Source organism: Lissotriton vulgaris, chromosome 6 (assembly GCF_964263255.1).
Source record: "Lissotriton vulgaris chromosome 6, aLisVul1.2, whole genome shotgun sequence".
Lineage (NCBI taxonomy): Eukaryota > Metazoa > Chordata > Amphibia > Caudata > Salamandridae > Lissotriton > Lissotriton vulgaris.
Genome location: NC_141694.1, coordinates 369,332,329 through 369,350,505, shown reverse-complemented (window position 1 = coordinate 369,350,505; position 18,177 = coordinate 369,332,329). Strand labels below are relative to the sequence as shown.

The 18,177-nt window shown below is 43.7% G+C and overlaps 1 protein-coding gene across 2 annotated transcripts in view; it reads right to left on the bottom strand.

Moving 5' to 3' along the window:
* The window catches only part of PXDN (peroxidasin), a 582,246-nt gene that overhangs the window by 306,986 nt on the left and 257,083 nt on the right, over positions 1-18,177 (bottom strand). The gene's annotated exons all lie outside the window — the stretch shown is intronic.

Genomic DNA, 18,177 nt, shown 5'->3' with positions numbered 1-18,177 from the left:
GGAACGCCCAGATCGCAACACTTTTTGTGTATTTGTCACATGCCTTCATATATCTAATTTTATCCATTAATTTTCTAATTTTCACTGATTATGGGCCCTTTTTTCAATCTCACTTTTATAGGCCTGGCAGTCAGTGGAGTGGATTTCAATATTTTGACATTCTAACTTTACTAAACTTAGTGATATGTATCCATGTTATGCCCGCTTCTCTTATTTCATTTAACTACTGAGATCTAATCAAAACATTTCATCTAGTTAGCTAATTTTGTATAAAGAGCACTAAAGATAAGATTAACAATATGTAATTGTGCTAGATAATATTGTATAGTAGTCAGAAGCCTATGTGTAAATTCTAGCTCCTGGTTCCTGAGATTTTGGCTGATGGTTTGTAGTAACAAGCAAGCTGCGCAATATAAGCCAGGCCAAAGAGCCTGATTAAATGACAGTATAGCCGTTCAATTTATTTTTGTATACTATATCATTTTGTGATTTTTATTTTTATTTTTTCATAACTGTGTGATTTATGGTATGGTTTTATGGTTCTATAAACAATGTTCTCTCCATTCCTTCAACAAGACACTAATCTTACTATCACAGAATGAGCAGATTGGTGATTTAAGCTGCTGATCCCCCTTCGTGAGACCTATTGAACAGTAACCGGCAAAGTCAATAGATCTTGCAAATGCAGGAGCTACTGACTGTGTTAATACGTTTAAGCCATGTTGTACACCAGCGTGACTTCACTTCAGCATGACTAAAAGATAGGGAGGGGGTGTTAAAGGAGAGTACAGTGTCATAAAGTAGAGTAGATTGGAGTGATATTGAGTGGCACAGAGTGGTGTAAAGTAGAGATGAGTGAAACGGTGTGCCATGGAGTGGTGCAGAGTGTTGTGGAAGGAGTAGTGTCAGAGGGGAGTGGTGTTAAGTGGAGTAGCGTATCAGAGTGGAGAAGAGTGTAGCAGAGTAGATTGTCAGAGTGGAGTAGTGTAGGAGAGTGGAATGGCATAGAGTGGAGTTGTGCGTCATAGTAGAGAGTAGAATGGAGTGTCATGGAAAAAGCTTCATAGAACATCGTAGAGAGGAGTAGCGTTGTAGAGTGAAGTAGTGTTGTAGAGTGGCATAGAGTGGAGAGTGTTGTACACTGGAGTGTCAGAGTGGAGCGGAGGGTCGCAGAGCGGAGGGTCGCAGAGCGGAGGGTCGCAGAGCGGAGGGTCGCAGAGCGGAGGGTCGCAGAGCGGAGGGTCGCAGAGCGGAGGGTCGCAGAGAGGAGGGTCGCAGAGAGGAGGGTCGCAGAGAGGAGGGTCGCAGAGAGAAGTGGTGCAGGGTAGAGTGCAGACATGTACAGTGGAGTGGTGCAGGAAAGAGTGCAGAGGTTTGGAGTGTCGTGGAATGCTGCAGGGTAGAGTACAGAGGTGTGGCGTGCAGTGGCATGAAGGGGAATGGTGCAGAATAGATTAGAGTGGGAGTGACATATAATTTTGTTGTGTACATCACATTGGAGTAGAGTGGCAGAGTTGAGTGATGCAGAGTAAAATGCAGTGGCGAGGCATGGTGTAGAGTATAGTAGTACAGTGGAGAAGAGTGTAGTAGTGCATATTTTGAGTGGGGTAGTCTGCATTGGCATAGAATAGAGTGGTGCAGAGAAGCATAGAGTGAAGTGGTGGAGAATGCAGCATCATGGAGTGCAGTGGTGCACAGTAGATTTGAGTGGCGTAGAATGGATTGGAGTACAGTGGATTGGTGTAGAGCGCAGTGGCATAGAGTGCAGTAGAGTGATGCAGAGTGGAGTGGCACTGAGTGACAGAGTGGAGTATAGTAGCAGAGTGCAGTGGCGCAGAGTATAGTGGTGTGGAGTGCAGTGGCGCACAGTAGAGTTTAGTGGCATACAGTGCAGTGGCACAGAGAAAAGTGTAGAAGAGTGCATTGGTTTTGAGTAAAGTGGTGTAGAGTGTATTGGTTTTGAATATAGGGGCACAGAGTGCAGTGGCGTAGAATGGGAGTGTGATGTGGTGCTAGGTAGATTACAGTATCAAAGTGAAATGGCGCTGACTGGAAGAGTGGTGTAGGATGCAATGGCAGAGTAGATTGTTTTAGAGTAGAGGAAGTGGCCTAGAGTAAATTGTTTTAGAGTAGAGTGAAGTGGAGTAAAGTGCAGTGACAGACTAGAGTATTGTAGAGTGCAGTGGTGCACAGTACATTAGAGTGGCTTAGAAGGTTTGGTGTAGAGTGCAGTGGACTATTTTTTTTTTTTTTTTTTTTTAACAGAGGTCTATCAAGGGGCCAGGACTAGAGCAGCCTGCATGATTGTAACATAAATCCTCTCACTTTGACGTCCGAGATAGAAAAGTAAACACCAAGTTCCTTGGAAGACAGAGCCTGACTGAAATTTGAACTTGTCTTTGAAATGCACAGCAAATGTAACAAAATAAGAACAAGATTTGAAGGGCTGTTGACAGAAATTCGCTAATGATGAAAGAATACAGTAAATAGGGTTTAGATAAGGGACGAGAGAATCTCAAACTGGATAGCCTAAAAGAAATAAAGTAAGCAAATATGGGTTATAAACCACAAAACCAATGGTAAGTAATAGGCGGAGTGTGTTCCCAGGAAAGCTTTCTGAAGGTCCCCATGATGTTGTTAGGAAACCAGACAGCACGTCTGGAAGGCTTCAACTTGGTGCTGTTAAAGGAGACCAAAGTGTTCAGTGGACATAGGACAAATCTCATAACATATGCCCTAACTGCTGCAATGACAAACATCTGGGGCCACAGATAGGGTGGATGGATATTTCTGAGAGGTGCCAAGGCACCTACCTGGAAAACCCAAGAACCCTTTTGTAAGATGCAATATCTTGACATGTACGATAGCAGCATTCTGAGGTTCATAAACAGTATCACCTGCAGGTAGGAATTGGTGAATAGCTAGCAAAACCAGAATCCTGGCTCATAGAACTTAGGGCAGTGACAGCCATAGCTGGGAATATGAGTAGCATTGCCAGGAAGCTGTAATATGGGCATTCACAGTTAGACCCTGCTGGATACATCCTATCACTAGGTACCCTAATTTCATACTGTGAATTCTCTGACTTCTGGGATAGATGTTCTTTTTTTCAAACGAGGTTATAGTGGCATTTGCTGAATTTCTAGTTTCATTTGTGACTAATGACAACCTGAAGTTTTTTTCTGAGAAAGTAGGGCCATGTACAGTTAAATATGGGTAAATATACAAAAACACATTCAGCCTCCTTTCAAGTTCCTTTGATTTAGGTTTTGGGATACTGGAGGTCGGCAATCTCCAATTCTGGATGTTTTTCAAGCTTAGCGAAAATCACCTCCCCTCTCTCTCAACGAAGACGCTGGTCAACACATCGGGCATGCATGACACTAGAAACAAAGTTTATATCAGGCCTTAACCACTGCATTGTATGCTTGAATTGTCTCACAATTGAGTCATATGTTATATTTGAGCTAAATGGCGATTCCCCTATCGTTTGGAATGTAATCATACTTAAAAAAAAGGTCCTGAAAATCCACATACCATTATACATTTCCATGACACTAGTAGGTATTTTGCAATGGACCCCCTACCACAATTTAATGTGCTAAATCGGCTTCCTGCATACAATTTGCTATCAATATAAAGTCAATAAATATGGGCCGAGTCTCAAAGGCATGTACAGGACACATACCAATACTTCCTGTAAGACACTTACATACCCTTACATGGCTTATTTTAATTGGCCAAAAAACATTTGACTTTATGACAAAATGGGATTATTTATGGACTATTCAAGATATGTTTAGTAACAATAGAAAGGACTGAGCAACATTTGCACTTGTACTAACAGGAGATTGGATGGCCAATTCGCAAATGCATGCACGTTTATGTAAAAGAGTACCCCTGTAGTACTACTTTCCCAGATCAAATGCTTTTATGAATCAGCCCCTAGCTGGACAGTGAAGAGCCCACCACCCTTCGATCCACACATGGTTATCTTCTGCTTTACCCGTATTGAAGACAACACAATACTTAATTAATCAAAGCTTCGAAAAAAGTAAAGTCCCCTATGGAGTAAACTGGACTACTACTTAGATAAAGCCAAACCACCAAGATTTGCAGATGTGGAAACACTTTCCTTTGATTAAGAGTGTAGATGTAGTAGTCTGATTGCCTAATTTGGTGTCAGGTGTTTCCCTTCCTTTTGGGGATTTACAATTTATGGCCAACATGCTGATTTTTTTTTAATGTATTTAGTTCTAAGTGCTTTTTAGCGTTAACGTTTCGGTACACCTATATATTTCATTTGCTCACAGACAATCTGTGCCACTAATCTGTATGTTCTAATGCTATTGAAATCTCCTTATTGTTCAAACCTCTTTTATGCAAGGTTTGTGCATGCATGCCTGTTAGTAGTCTATTATTGTTGACATATCATTTTATTTCTTACCTTTTCTATTTTCGCTTCAAACAAATATTTATCTTGACTTTAATTAATGGGAAGAATTTTGTATATGTCTATTTAAAAGGATCCCATGCTAAGTTCTTTTATTTTGTTTGTTAAAAGAGGTCTATAAAATAATTAATAATTGGCATGCACATCTCATTTAAATTATACAAATACATTGAGAAAGAATCAAATTAGATGCTTTCGAACTTGCACTAAGATTGACTAAAATTACTCTAACTTTTAAATTGACTCATTAACCTTCCTGGACTGTCTACTATATGGACAAACAGACGTTAATTTTTTTTTGCCAGAACATGGGATACACGTTTATGAAAATATTTGGCACGGAAACCCCTTAATGTATTTTTCCAGTAGGTTTTCGTGAAACCGGAAAGATACTGCCAAATTAAAAACAACCAAGATATTAGTGTCATTTTGTTATGAACAGTAAACAGTGATGTAATATTGAGACCAAAGTTACATCTGCTACTGCAGGGCACTTGTTTTTGAAAATAGAAATTCCAAAATCTTCACCTGCGAACTAGGAATTCTCATTGTAAAGATTCCTTACTAGTATTAAAGAAAGCTAAACCAAGGGACAGACGGACTAAGCTTTTTTTCATTTGTGATTGGGCCGATTCGCAGAATCGACCGGTTTGCGACTGCAAAAAGCATTTTGGTATGCATGACACCCAATCTGCGATTCAGTAACAATGTTACCGAATTGCAATCAATGCTACCGAATTGCAATTGGGTTTGTGACCAAATGCCAATTCGATATGGGGAAGGGACATGTTTAGGGCGTCCTTTTTGAATCAGAATGGTATGTATTAAGGTTTTGTGACCGAATTCCACAAAATGAATATTTTATAGACTACAAATATGTTGTGGTAACCCACCTGCAAGTAGGAAGGAGTCCTCTAAGGACCCCTTCCCTTTTGTGAATGTAAAAAGTTTGTTTATAAGTAAGCAGTGGTCCTTGGAACCCCTGCATCTTCCTAAAAAAAAAAAACATTAAACTTCTCTTTTTAAATGAAACCCCGTTTCCCAATTTAAAAAAAAAGTTTATTAAAAAAGCATGGGCATCTGCTTACCCCAGCAGGCCACTTTTCCTGTAATGGCTGCGATTCAAAGTGGATCTTGTTTTGCGCCCTTACTCGTTAATATTCATGAGCCAGGTCAAATTGCAATCTACTAAAAATCAGTAATTTGCAAACCAACCTTTAAGCACATAGGTTGGTTCACAAATTACCACAGTGGTCCCAAATTGAGACCTGTTGTACAGAACATATTTGGTCCAAAATGTGGGGAGAACTGCTGTTCAGTGCCAAAGGGCAAGTGCTCCCTTTGTAAATTGTTATGGATTGGTTTTTCCATGATTGGCTGATTTGATTTACTGGTCAGTCCCTAGTACAGTGCAGTGCGTGCCCAGGGTCTGTAAATCAAATGCTGGTAGTGGGCTGCAGCATTGACTGTGCCACCCACATAAGCAGCCTGTAAATGTAACTCTGGCCTGCCATTGCAGAGCCTGAGTTCAGTCTAGTACTGCCATGATGACTTGGCAAGTGTACCCACGTGCCAGGCCCTAACCTTCCCTTTTCTCACATGTTAGGCACCCCTAAGGTAGGCCCAAGGTACCCCTGTGGGCAGGGTGCACTGTACGTGAAAGGTAGGACATTCCCTAATGTGTGTGGCATGTCCTGATAGTGAATTACTGCCAATTTTATTTTTCTCTACTGCAAGGGTACCTGTTCCAATAGGATAGAATTGGGAGTTTGTTTATAACATCTTATAAACATAACTACCCCTGGGAAGAAGGTAGGAATATAAAGTTTAGTATGCCTGAACTCAGAATGTTAAAATGTATCTTTTAGTGAGGGTGAGTTTTACATTCTGTGTTCCAAAATACTACTTTTAGAAAGTAGGTATTTTCTTGCTTAGCCTTCCAATGCGCCTCTGCTAGGTTTATGTATTGCGTTTAAGGCTTTTGGATGACCGGGGCTGGCGAGGAGCAGTTGCTCCAGAGAGCCTGATGAGTCAGGGCTGGGCTAAATTTGAATTACGAAAAATCATTTGAGGGGACGAACTGAGACAGGAATTATTTTAGACTGTGCAAGTACTTAATTTTCAATTTCTCTTACAGTAACTCGCTCCCTTTCAGGGATCCTGGTCTACCGTCCCCAGGGCCTTTGTGGTGACTTTATAAAATCACTAATAGATGCCACCGCTAGATTAGCATGTAAAACACCTAACTTTATTGAATTAGGTGATCTAAACTTACATGTAGAGGACACCAACAAGGGGTAAGGAGCAGACTTACTACATATTCTCCAGGCCATTCAGCTTATAAAAATCGTGTCTACCCACACACATGAAAAGTGTCATATCTTGGACCCAGTTTTTTCAAATGACAAGCAGCTCTATATAGACAGCCCAATACCGATGCCATGGTCTGACCATTTTCTAATTCTGATGATTTGAAATACCTCATATCAGAGGGCGGGGACACAAAGGGACAAGTTGTGGCTCCGCCCCTGATCACGGAAATATCAAAGGAAAAACATGCACCATGGTACTCACCTAATTTAAGAGAATTCAAACAAAATTGTAAGAAACTAAAGAGAGCATTGAGAAAAGATAATGCAGAAAAAAACAGACACACAGACAACCCATAAAAATGTATCAATCAGAGATAAAGAAAGTACAAGCATTATACATAGAAGAAAAAAATAATCTCAGCTGCAAATGCACCCAGGGAAATTTTCCAAATTACAAAAAACCTCCCCAAATACTGCGCACCAGACCCCCCTCGGACAACGCAAAAGCACGATGCAATGAACTCGCAGACTTTTAAAAAATATATATTGATATTTATAGCACATTCCCTCAAAGTAGAAGTATTGACAAGACTGATCAGAATAGAGACCTTGTGAGCAGTAGCGCTCCCAGCCTGGAAGTTTTGCCATGTTTGGATATGACCATGCGATCACAACTCTTCACCCAGGTCAAATCAGGCTCCCACCTCAATCCGGCGCCCCTCCAAAAACTCTGCAAGGTAGAAGGAACTGTTCTCTTGGTCCTGTTGGAAGTCTTAAACTCCTTGCTATCGAGTGGACAGATACTGCGGACATGGAAACATGCTATGATAAAGGCTCTCCTAAAAAAATCTATCCTCAACCCCGAGGTGTGGAGAAATTAATCGAAAGGTCTCTCTACTTCCCGGGACCAGTAAAATACTGGAAAATATATAAATAAACTCCTCACAGAGCACCTGGAGAATCACTCTCTTCTGCATTCCACCCAGACAGGATTCCGCCAAAACTATGGGATAGAGACAGCTTTGTTAGAAGTAGTGGAGGAATCCAGGAAATTTCTTGATGAAGGAGGGACAGTGGCAGTCATCCCACTGGACCTAAGCTCCGCATTTGACACCATCCATTATAACATTCTAATTGACAGGCTCAGATTGGTTGGAGTCTCAGGCAAGGCCCTGTCATGGATAAAATCTTTCCTGAAGGATAGAATATTCCAGGTGTTCGAGGGGGAGTGCACTTCTAAATGTTTACAGCTCTCGTGCGGAGTCCCCCATAGCTCATCACCGAGCCCCACTCTTTTGAATATAAATCTTAAACAATTGTCTGAATTAGTTCTACCTTATGGGATTCAAATTATCACCTATGCGGATGATACGCAACTGATGGTAGCCCTAAAGCACCCTAAGAAGCCACGGATCAACATTGAAGCTTATATGGAAGCAGTGGCCTTGTGGATAGATCGCTCTTGTCTCAAACACAATAGAGACAAGCCGGAGCTAATGATCTTAATCAACCACCCCGGGGTGGCTATAGAGGATCAGGATTAAGCTGGCCCAAATGCCTTGGTCCTCTACCAACCCCCAAAGAGCAGATAAAAAGTTTAGGAATAGGGTTAGATAAAGCTCTCAAATTCAATAGCCAAGCAATTAAGCTAGCCGCAACATGCTTTGGAATAATCAGAATGTTAAGGAAAATCCTCCTATTACTCCCAGTCTCGGCTCGAAGAGTCGTAGTACAGGCATTGGTACTCTCACGGCTGGACAATGGGAATTCCCTTTACATGGGTACCACAAAGGCCACTATAAGGAAAATTCAGGTGGTACCAAATTGTGCGGCTAGACTGCTCTTGCCTGTGCCCAACAGTGAGTCAGTGACGCCTGTGTTAAAAAAAACTTCACTGGCTGCTAATAACAGAGCGGAGCAAGTTCAAAGCTTTGTGCATAAATCATAAAACGCTATGGGGAGCAGGTCCCAAGATAAATCAATCCCTGGTGGCTTTCTACCACCCAAGGAGATGCCTCCGGTCTGCAGATCAATTTTTGGCAGCGATCCCAAAAATTAAGAGAGCGATCGGGGGGCCTCATGTTCGCCTATAATGCAGCCAAGCTCTTGAACGCACTCCCGCTTCAATTGTGCTCCACCCCACACCATCTTACCTTTCGGAAACAGTTGAAGACTTGTCTATTCCCCAATTCCCCATCATCAGCCTGCCTTCTGACTCTTCTTGTCACTGACAGCGCGGGGATGCCTAAGGGTAGCCAGGTGCTTTACAAATACTTAATAATAATAATAGACCTGGGCTGCATTTAGAGTAAGGGGAGGATATTTACTTTCACCTGAATGGGCCTGGTCTGCCAAATAACAATGCTGAATCCATCTCCTGCCAGGAAGCTGCACCAGAGAGGACAGAACCAGTTTCGACCATGCACGGTGCTTCTCTGGCACCAGAGGACAAAGGATTTTGTAGTATAAATATTGGGGCCCAGAACTTTAGATCATTTCTGGGAATTAAGAGAAACCTTTTTCAAGGAGAACAGCCGGAGAAGCTGAGGAGGAATACTGACTCTGTACTGTTTGCTGTCTGGGGTTGGCCTGCAGTGGCTACTTGTCCTGAAATCTCAGGGACACAAAGACGTCACCACTAGCTCCCCTGAACTGCCTTGCAGGGAGTTCTGACCTGCAAAGAGGTGCCTGCTGTTGTTTTGGACCTCTAGAGACTGTTTTCCTTTGGGAGATGGAAAATCAACGCAACACCGAGTAGTGCGGTAGGTTTTTGTACAGGGATTCTGGTGTACGCTCATGTCGCACTCTTCACAGCACACTCTAATGCTGCTTTTTCACATGACTGGTTTTCATGCCCAGATTCTGGTGCACGCTCGGGTCTCACGCTGCACAGTACACTCAAATAATGGTTTGCAACAGGGGTATTTTTCATGCACTTATCCTGGTGCATGCTCATGTCTCGTGCAGCACTGCACACATTTTGATGCGGATTTTCATATACAGATCCTGGTGCACCATTGTATCTCAAGCTTCACAGCACATTCTAATGCTTGTTTTCCATACAGCTGGCTTTCGCCCACGGATCCTGGTGCATTCTCATGTCTCTCGTTGCAGAGCACACACTAATGCTTGTTTTCCAGAGAGCTGGTTTTAATGCACGGGTCCTGGTGAACGTTGATGTCTCGTGCTGCACAGCACTCTCTAATGTTGATTTCCCACACAGCTGGTTTTCAAGCACGAATCCTGGTGCATGCCCATGTCTCATGCTTCACAGCACACTGTTATGCTGGTTTCCCACATGGCTGGTTTTCATGCACGGATTCTGATGCACACTCATGCCTCTGCTGCACAACACAATCTAATGCTGTTTTTCAAACTAGTTTCTCCTACTGCAGGTACGACATGCTTACCTGCAACATTCAGTGCAAGCTTTCACTTTCTAAGCAGCCAGGGACAATGGAGGCTACTTCTTTGCAAAGAAATAGGTCTTGTATTTTCAAGAATTTGAGCAATTGGCATTGTAAATGGCAGTGCCTTTCATTTATGTGTTAATTAGCAACACAGATAAATATAAGGCATTGTCATTTACAATGCCAATAGCTTAAACACTAGCAACTGCGAGACCTATTGCACTGCAGATGCTTGTTTAAATCCATGATGACGATTTGTAAATCTCTTTGAGCACTTAAATAAATTGACCATGGCATGTATCATGTCGCACGCAGTAGTAAGACCACAGAAAGAGACATAATATTTACTATGCCAATTTTCTATGAAACCTCAAAGGGCAAAAAAGAAAAAAAGTATCAGGATTAACAATAGTATATTAAAATACAGTCCACTATCTCAACTCTACACTTTGAAAAAAAAATCATTAGATATATATACTTCTAATGTCAAGACACACAAACAAATTAAAATACACACTAAAAGCCTGAAATAGAAGGCACAGGAGTAAGAACCCGTCAACCACAGTGGGATTGGGGTAGATAATCAACATAAACATATAATATCCCAACAGGTATTATTTGAAGACAATTAGAATGGATATGCAATAGATATTATCAGAAAGGAAAGTAAGGAGACTCAAACAGTTTTCAAATGTGCTCATGGCATCATATTTAGTTCAGTAAAGTCAAGCAGAATACAGTTGTAACAGCACTGTAGGTATATAAATAGCAATACAACCCAAATTGTACTTGGTGCTCAAGGAGTGAGAGTGATGGCGAATAGTAGTTATTCTGAACAACATTGTGGGCTGCGCCTCTTATTGCGCTGAGGTGCCGACGGAGTTCCGATCCCCATTATTTGGGATCATCTTCAGGGCTGGGTTGAAGAATGGACGGTGCTGTACAGGGAGAAGAAAAGGAAAGGGGGTTGGGGGCAAGGGAAGAGGAGCGCAAAGGCCCATGGCGTGCAATAGCACAAGGAGAGGGGGTGGAATGAAGTGGTAAACCGGGTGCAACTTATGAAGACACGACTGGCAGCGGGAAGCGACGCTTAATGAAAAAGTATGGCGAGGCTTTAGGCGCGGCGTCGAGTGACCCAGGGGTGCGTGGGGCAATGGGTGACCGCTTGTGTGGCGGGGGTCTGGCGTGACATGAAGGACCCTAAGACTGGTAGAGGAACCATCTGGAAAAGGGGGCTGGGGTAATGGCTGACAATAAGGCCAGTGGGGAGGAATGGGAGGGTGGGCATAGGTGGGCCGGGGGGGGGGCTTAGGGTGGGGTGGGGCCGTGGGGAATGGGAAGGGTCGGTCCCAGGATAGGCAGATCGGGGGGATAAAGGGAGCAATCGCAGGGTAGTGTTTGTGGTGGGAGGGGTGGCGGTGGGGTGGAGGGCAGTTTACGAATCGGGGGAGAATGGACAAGGGGACAAGGCGAGGGGTGGAGGAGGAGGGCGGCATGAGAATAGCGGCGCTGGGTCTGGGAAGTGGAATTAAACAAATAGCTGTGAAGGCTTGTAATTAAGGCTCTTCCGGGGGAAGGGCCGGTTCGATCCCAGTAGGCAAGGTGAAAACGGCCTGTAATGAGAGGAGAGAGGGTAAAAGACATGCGGCTGGTGGGGGTGAGGTTGCGTTACGGTCGGGAAAGCCACCTAACTAACTTGTACTCCCGGTTCAGGAGTCCTGGGAAAGAGGCAGCCGTGGAGTTCAATCAGACATCCGATCTGATAAGTGATCGTGGTGTTGAGAATCAATCTGGGCGGAAAAAGGGAAGGGGGGTTAAGACATGAGAAATCGAATTGAAGCTAGCGGTGCCGACTTGCATGGGGATCGGGTCGCGGGCACACTAACCTCTGGTTTGGAAATCAGCAATTGAGAGTCTGTGTGGATCACGCATAGTCAAGGTGACACGCTGGACTCAGGAAAAGAAATACAGATTGGTAGGGGGAGTGGTGTCATGACGTGGAGGATAGTAGGGCGTGGCTCACGAGGTGTGGCTGGCCTGGATAGGGAAGGGGTAGGCAGTGGGAGGGGTATGGGCGGGATATTGGAAACGCGAATAATGACAGAGGGAAGGGAGGGGTGAAAGGAATGTGAGTTGAGAATGCGCGGTAGCATGATGAGCGCGATAAATGGTCAAGCTGGTGGTAACACTTGCAGTCTGTAGAATGCAACAGGACAGTCTATTGGCCTGTCTGGAAAGCAGTCTGGTAGACCTGTCTCAGAAGGATGACCATCAGAAAATAGTATACTCGAGATGGCGGATACCTATGAACTGGAAAGTCATATGCATGAAACACTTGAATAGTGTACCATAGAACGGTGAACAGTCATTTCAATAAAACCAATTATGAGGGCTGAAGAACACATTGTGCAAAATACATAACTCATGTTTTAACACGATAGACATGTAAAATTATAAAGAACGTGTTAGACATGTAAATTTGGTGCTTGGAATGATACAGCGATCGAACACAGCTGCCAAGAACTAGAGGAAATCGCTGAATTAGAAAGACTAATTTTGGCTGACACTACCATCCCAGATGCAAAAAAAAAACTTTTAGACAAAGTCAATACCACTATCTCAACATTCAATACTTTCGAACTGAACAAAAAGGTTACAAAAATTCAAAAAAACATCAAATACTACACGGTTGAACAAGCCTATCCTTACCTAAGTGACGAGTTTTACAACACCCCATACATTCCACCCAGAACAAGAAATTGGGGGAGATTCCGTAACAACCAAAGAATCACCTTCTCGGACTCGTCAAATACATCAGCTGAAGATCAGACCAGGCTGAAGGACCAAGTACATCACGAGCCACCACCACCACCACCACCAACAGACCACCACCTCTACTTCCTCAAGGTTTTTTAGGACGAGGCCGCGGACGCGGCCAAACACAGTAACGACCAATAAGAAACCGACAATACCAACCACAATTTGCTTGCGAGCGACAAACACGCAACAGATTTTACCAATGGGGCCCACCACAATAGATATGAAGATTCTATTTGCATCGACTCCAGCTCCACCCCCACTCTTGAAGACAATACCATACCGATCTTCAATCTCTCCGATCATACCCTGACCCACGACGAAACTAAAATCCTTTCACATGGACTTAGCTTTGTTCCCACAGAACGAACTGACTTTCTGGACCTTCAATCCAGCTTATTGAGATCTTTCCGTTGAATACGATTAAAACCATTTTTCATCAATGAACCAGAACTCTTAGCCTCCGATTCAACGGTTCCAACCACTCTCCACCTTCAATCCTCCCTCTGCCACCATGCCGCCATAAATCCTGGCCTTTGAACGCCTAGTCTTACGAGACATTGCCAGCCTTAAAACACAGTTTCAGTACAAACCCTACAACATCTCACTCATGGAGAAAGAAGCCCTATTGACTCTCAAAAACAATCCCAACATCATAATCAAACCCGCCGACAAGGGCGGTGGCATAGTGGTCATGGGAACTGACAAATATGACCAAGAGATCAAACGCCAGCTAAGCAACACAAATCACTACCACCCTCTGATTAAAGACCCACTTCAGGATATCAGACAGAAATTCCAACATATTAAAGAGAGAGGTAAAACCAGCATTATCATATCACAAAAGGAATATCTCTTTCCTAATAATCCACACCCCCGCCCACCGTTGCTGTACGTACTCCGGAAGATCCACAAGGACAACATCAACCCACCAGGCCGCCCCATCGTCTCTGGCTGTGATTCTATCTTGGAACCCCTTGGCAAATATATCGATGCCATTATCAAAGAGTTTGTACCTAGCACAGATACATTCATCCGAGATACTACCGATCTAATTAATACCATCAAGGACAGTCCCTTCAACACCGAAGCTGACCTGATGATTGGATTAGATGCAGAGTCACTATATACCAACATACCACACCATGAAGGCCTAGAGGTCATTGAGTTGCTTCTTCACACCAGACACACACGAACCCCTACCGATTTCATTATGGACCTCCTACGGATCGCCCTTGAGAACAATTACTTTTTGTACCGAGATACTTTTTATTTACAAGTAAAAGGAGTCTCCATGGGTGCTTGTTTTGCCCCAAATTCTGCTGTTCTTTTTGTACATCACATGGAGAAAACTCATCTTCATACTAACAACCCATTTCTGAATAACATCAATTTATGGCGTTGATACAAAGATGACATCTTGGTACTCTGAAATGGAACAAGAGAATCTTTTACCCCGTTCATGGATTGGCTCAACCACTCTCAAAACCAACTGAGATTTACTAGCGACTGGAAGAACAATGATTTGCCTTTTCTGGACGTCATCATACATGCAGAAGAAGGCAAACTAGGTACTCTCCTATTCCGCAAACCTACCGAGAGAAACACCCTCCTCCAATACTCCAGTTACCATCCCTGAGGATTGAGAGATGGCCTGCCCTACAGCCAATTCTTGCGGATTAGAAGAAATTGCAAGTGGAGTAAAGATTACTTTCTAGAATCAGACATCCTGGTCAACAAATTTATCGCGAGAGGATATCCCAATCGCCTAGTCTCAAGAGCACACAAAAAAGCATGGTATTGCCACAGGGAATTTCTCCTGACCCCCAACCCAAAAAACCCATGAAAAGAATTCCCTTTGTATCCGAGTTCAGCCCCAGTAGTAACCAAGTCTCCAAAATCAAAGAAAAACTGGACTATACTACGCCCCTTCAAAGAAGAACCCCCTTTGTCCTATCAATGAGGAGACAACCTAGCCTCACACCTGGTACATACCATCACGTGGCCCGAAAAAACTACTGACAAACACACCATCACTGCAGCGTGGGGGCTCCCACCTGTAATTGGACATTACAAATGCAAAAACTGTTGTGACTGTGATCTCACCATAAACACAAAAGACTTCACTTACAGCAACAAGACGTACAAGCTAAGACACCACACGAGCTGTAGATCACAAAATGTGGTGTACAGTATACAATGCCTCTGCAACCTCATCTATGTTGGGCGGACGACTCAGATGGTCAAGAACAGAATCATCCAACTTAAGAGCCGCATCAACTGCAAAGTCATCAGTGCCCCATTAGTCACGCACTACTTGGAAAAGGACCATCATGACACTGATTTCCTGTGGCAAGTGGTTGAACAAGTCACACTACCCACAAGGGGTGGTGACATTAGGAATCTCCTCAACAGATGCAAATGCAAATGATGACCTTATGTGACTCCGTGAACCTGGGCCTCAACACGATAGATGAATGGAACAGCACCATCGCCATCTAACCTGTCCCCGTTCACATAGATTCTTTTCAGTCTCCCCAACCTTCAACTCATGTTATCCCCAAGCATGATATGCTAATTTCTACATGCCGAATTCGGTCTACCTTCACCTCATGCTATCCCCAAGCACGGTTTTCTAATTTCCACATGCCCAACTTTGGCGCCTTACCTATATATACAGACCCTCTACTCATGCTATCCCAGAACATAGTATGCTAATTTCTACATGCCTAATTCTGTCGCCCTACCTATATACATGCCTCTAAACACGCAGTGTTAGATCAACAAATGTACTTGTCTAACATGTTCTTTATAATTTTACATGTCTACTATGTTAAAACATGTGTTATGCATTTTGCACAATGTGTTCTTCAGCCCTCATAATTGGTTTTATTGAAATGACTGTTCACCGTTCTATGGTACACTATTCGTGTGTTCCATGCATATGACTTTCCAGTTCATAGAGATCTGCCATCTCGAGTATACTATTTTCTGATGGTCATCCTTCTGAGACAGGTCTACCCGACTGCTTTCCAGACAGGCCAATAGACTGTCCCGTTGCACTCTACAGACTGCGAGTGTTACCACCAGCTTGCTTGACCATTTATAACGCTCATCATGCTACCGCGCATTCTCAACTCAAATCCCTTTCACCCCTCGCTTCCCCCTGTCATTAAACACGTTTCCAATATCCCGCCCATGCCCTTCCCACTGCCTACCCCTTCCCTATCCAGGCCAGCCACACCTTGTGAGCCACGCCCTCCTTTACTCCACGTCATGACACCACTCCCCCCATCTGTATTTCTTTTCCTGAGTCCAACGCGTCACCTTGACTACGCATGATCCATACGGACTCTCATTTGCTGCTTTCCAAACCAGACGTTAGTGTGCCCGCGTCCCGATCCCCACACCAGTCAGCACCGCAAGCTTCAATTCGAGTTCTCATGTCTTAACACCCCCTCCCTTTTTCCGCCCAGATTGATTCTCAACACCACGATCACTTATCAGATCCGATGTCTGATTGAACTCCACGGCTGCCGCTTTCCCGGGACTCCTCCACCCGGAGTACAGGTTAGTTAGATGGCTTTCCCGACCGTAACGCAACCTCTCCCCCACCACCCGCATTTCTTTCACCATCGCTCCTCTCATTACAGGCTGTTTTCACCTTGCCTACTGGGATCGAACCGGCCCTCCCCCCCGGAAGAGCCTTAATTACAAGCCTTAACAGGTATTCGTTTAATTCCACTTCCCATACCCAGCGCCGCTATTCTTATGCCGCCCTCCTACCCCCACACCTCGCCTTGTCCCCTTGTCCATTCTCCCCCCGATCGTAAGCTGCCCCCCGGCGCAACCTCCCATTCCTCCCCACTGGCCTTATTGTCAGCCATTACCCCAGCCCCCCTTTCCAGATGGTTCCTCTACCAGTCTTGGGGTCCTTCATGTTGCGCCAGACCCCCGCCACACAAGCGGTCACCCATTGCCCCACACGCTCCTGGATCACTCGAAGCCGCGCCTAAAGCCTCGCCATACTTTTTCATTAAGCGTTGCTTCCCGCTGCCAGTCGGGTCTTCATAAGTTGCACCCGGTGGGCCACTTCATTCCACCCCCTCTCCTTGTGCTATCGCGCGCCTTGGGCCTTCGCATTCCTCTTCCCTTTCCCCCAAAACCCTTTCCTTTTCTTCTCCCTGTACAGCACCGTCATTCTTCAACCCAGTCCTGAAGAAGATCCCAAATTATGGGGATCGAATTGCCGTCGACACCTCTGCGCAATAAAAGGCGCTGCCCACAATGTGGTTCAGAATAACTACAATCAACTTCATTTAGAACTCAAGCTTCACGAATTAACTGGAGTCACATTTTGTTCCATCCTTCACTGTATATATATTTTAGCACTAGTCACTACGTGCCGTTTTATGCTGATCACAATTGTCACTTGCTTCGCCATCACTCTCACTCCTTGAGCACCAAGTACAATTTGGGTTGTATTGCTATTTATTTACCTACAGTGCTGTTACAACTGTATTCTGCTTGACTTTCCATAACTAAATATGATGCCATGAGCACATTTGAAAACTGTTTGAGTCTCCTTACTTTCCTTTCTGATAATATCTATTGCATATCCATTCTAATTGTCTTCAAATAATACCTGTTGGGATATTATATGTTTATGTTGAAATAGAAGGAGTCACTACATAATGAACCATCAATTAAAATCTACACTTGAAGCTGATGGAGAATCAAACCAATAGTAATCCACCAAAGGTCCATACAGCCCTTTGATTGCCAAAGTCCAAAAAAAAACACCTGATAAGAAAAGCTTTTTAATTGAGCAAATGATGATGATTCATGCTTTGCTTTCATAAATACATAATCTTGAACAAGCAGCAATTAAGGCTCCAACTATATCTAGAAATCAATGCCATGATTATTAAATAAAATACAAATGAATAACATTGTGATCTGCAAAAGGCACACGGGTTAAAGATATAACTATGTAACATTAAGTGCGACCCAGCATTAGACCTTTAAAACATTACTGCATGTAGTTACCTCATAAAAATGTCAGTACATAGAACTTCCTCTCTGTTGGTGTTCCAAAATGGAGAAATAAAGCTGAGGCTTTTACCTCCATGATGAACCAGTTTTTCGCCCGTTTTATTTTCTAAAGCAACTAGAACAAAGTAAA